The sequence below is a fragment of the Phalaenopsis equestris genome, unplaced genomic scaffold (assembly GCF_001263595.1).
Source record: "Phalaenopsis equestris unplaced genomic scaffold, ASM126359v1 Scaffold000300, whole genome shotgun sequence".
In the NCBI taxonomy this organism is placed as follows: domain Eukaryota; kingdom Viridiplantae; phylum Streptophyta; class Magnoliopsida; order Asparagales; family Orchidaceae; genus Phalaenopsis; species Phalaenopsis equestris.
The window spans coordinates 401778-405061 of NW_018164742.1; positions in this window are offsets into that span (position 1 = coordinate 401778).

Genomic DNA, 3284 nt, shown 5'->3' on the forward strand with positions numbered 1-3284 from the left:
TCACTCAAAATTGGTCTTAAGACCACTTGCCAATCCTTGACAATCCACTCCAAATTGAAGCCAAATCCATTTGATTCAATCCAAGCCAAACCTACCAATTTCAAACCACTATCCAAATCACTTTGACTCAACGTAATATTCGAATTGGATAAAAGAAAATTTTTTTAAGATGTAATTAACTATAATATTTTAATATTCGAATTGGATAAAAGACAAATCAATTTTAAACTGAATTTTAAAATTTATTGAAGATAAAACAACACCCTTAAGAGTTTTCTTAAGAAAATTTTTTTTAAGATGTAATTAACTATAATAATTTGCACTTATAGGAAGTTAGTAACCCAGATTAACCTAAACTCAATGTAATATTCGAATTGGATAAAAGAAAATTTTGTTGGTATAATGATCACAAAACAAATATCCAAAAATTTTATTATTTAAATAATTGAATACATCATAAAGTCATATTTCATCTCTCAATATGGTATATTACTTTTGATATCGTGTTGGTTATTTAAATAATTAAATATTTCATATCTATTTGGTCTTTATTTCAAAACAATTAAAATAAAACCATCATCTATTCTTAAAGGATGTGAACTTTATTGAAAATCTTTGATAGAGCAAGTTATCATTCTTCTTTTGTATACGGGTCAAAAAGTCCATGCCTTCACCTAAAACAACATTAACAAAGCCATGTTTTGGTTCCTTCAAATATTCTTTGAGAATGATAATGGAACCATTTTTGTGGCTTCTCTCCAACTAGTCTTTGAAAGAGTAATATTTATCAATCTTATATCTCAAAAGGCTGTGATATGAACGATAATTATGTTTATTACTCTTATCTACTTCATCGGGCTTAAGGGACACAGGTAGTTCGAAGTCCAGATTCTTCAAAAGTTTCTACATCTTCTCTACTCCATATTCTTTAAAATAATATATCTGACTCTTGCTTTCCTCAAAAGTAAACTTAGACATTCTCCTTATCTCAGACTAAATAAGGCTGTCGTGGTTGTCGTTGTTGTTGTTGTTGTGGAGTATGTTATTATTGTTGCCTAGAGTTTTTAAGTAGTATTTTCATGGTTTATTTTCTATTATCAATGATAGACACATTTTCAGCTTACTTCTCATAAATATTCTAGGGTATTTACTTAGTATCCTGATTTAGAAATGATAGTTTTTAGTTTATTATTGCAAGCTGACCGTTTAACTTATTAATTTCTCAAAAGTTTTAATAGTAATTTTTTTTAAGAATAGGACAATTAGACTACGATTGTTCTTTAGTAGGATTTCTATAGCATTTTGATATTGTAGCTAACGTTCATATTTTAGACTCAAAATTCTCCATCTCAGGATATAATCAACCAATATATCACCAAATTTTAATTTCTCAATAAGCAAGTCACAAACCATAACATGTTATTGAGATCCAACAAATGTTTTTTTGAATAACTCTTCAAGTTCTGATAAAGTTTTAACTGGTCCATTTGCTAGCTTTACATACCAATCAAAGGCTACTTCGACTAAACTATTAACAAACAGAAAAATGAATAAACACTCATTCCCTCTAACATTATAACAACTTGAATCAAGTGATGTCTTAGGTTACCAGTTCCATCAAATACCTTAAAGATTGGTGGTAAAAACCCCTAAGGGTATTACACCACGCTAAATCTTTATGGATATGGTGTTCATTTAGGTAATTGTGAATCCTCACAAGCCTTGGCTAAGACCTCTTTTACGTGTTGTTTAACTATGTATTTCAAATCCTTATGTGAGATTATGAGTGATTTTGATTTCTTCTTAAATATTTCATCCTCACCTGTCTTTATCTTTGGGTTCTCGATTATACATACAACTTCAGGTTTTTCCACTTCAATATGCATTTATGTTGGAGTAGAAGTTTGATTTTGGAATATAAGTGTTGAAACTAGTATTTCTTCTATTCTCTTCTCTAATCTTTCCATTTATTCATCTTTTTGTCTTAACTGATTCAGAAGATGTTGGGTTGTATCCAACATTGTATCTTTCATCAACCATAACATCTTGAGAATCACTATCACCTTGTCATCCCTTATAGAGGACATAATTTTAACAACATCCATGATAGTAGCATTTTCTTCTAGTATAGTCCCTTGTGACACATCTCCTTCAGGATTCTTTAAATCTTCTTCTTTTCTAAGCTGCATGGTACTGGCTTTTAATTTATTCATCATTTCATCTATTGGTCAGTCTTTAATATGATTTGGATCAGCTAGAACATATTTAGGCTTTTTATCGCTATCGACTTCTTTCATTTCATGACTTTCTTCCTCAATTTAATCTTGATCTAACAACGTTTAGATTTTGTTAATGTCCCCCTTTTTCAATTTTCATATTCTTTAAGACAGACTCGGCTTCAGATTCTACTATCACAAGAGTTTATTATGCCTTATCTAAAATAGGTGAAATGGGCAAATGGTAGGTATTTTCTCCAATTTCATATGTATACACACAACACTCAAAATCTTTATTATCTCATCAAAATTAGCACAATTAACACTTTCTTGAAAAAGGGAGATACAACTTTTCATGCTTAGGTTTAAAGCACTAAATTGCTATATATGTAAATATGAAATTTTAAGTGTGAGATATGTGTGCTAGGCATGTAAGTTCCTCTTAAATTAATGAAGATTTACATACATACCCCTCAATTCCTATGCATTTAAATATTTAAATATTTAAATCTTGAATTTTGATTTTCACATATATATCATTTTTAGAGGGGAATAATGTCATGCCCTAGATGGACAATGATTGTCTGAATTTATAATTTTTTTTATATATAAATAATAAAATTTAATATTTTTTTCTTATGTAATATAGGGAATTTAGTAATTTTGCCTTGTGGATATATTTCTTTCCCTGATATTTTAAAAATATATATCTTGAGTGATTTTATACACCTTAAAAAATACTAATGATTTCGCCCTTAATGATTTTATTCATGCATAACAAGTTATATACCTATTTTTAAAAATTAAAATAATGATATTTTTTATATGATATAAAAATTTTATTGTTATGAAGATGAGAAATAAAACTTAGGTTGATATGTAAAAAACATCGGAATTGGGTGGTATGTATGTAAATGCCCTCAAATAAATTTCAAGATATTTAATTAGATTGTAAATTATCCATCTGCCCATAAAGCTTATAAAAAAATAAAAAATAAGGAAAAAGGGAGCCAGGACTAGGGGTGTAAACGAGCCGAACACGAGCGAGCCACGCTCAGCTCGTGTCGG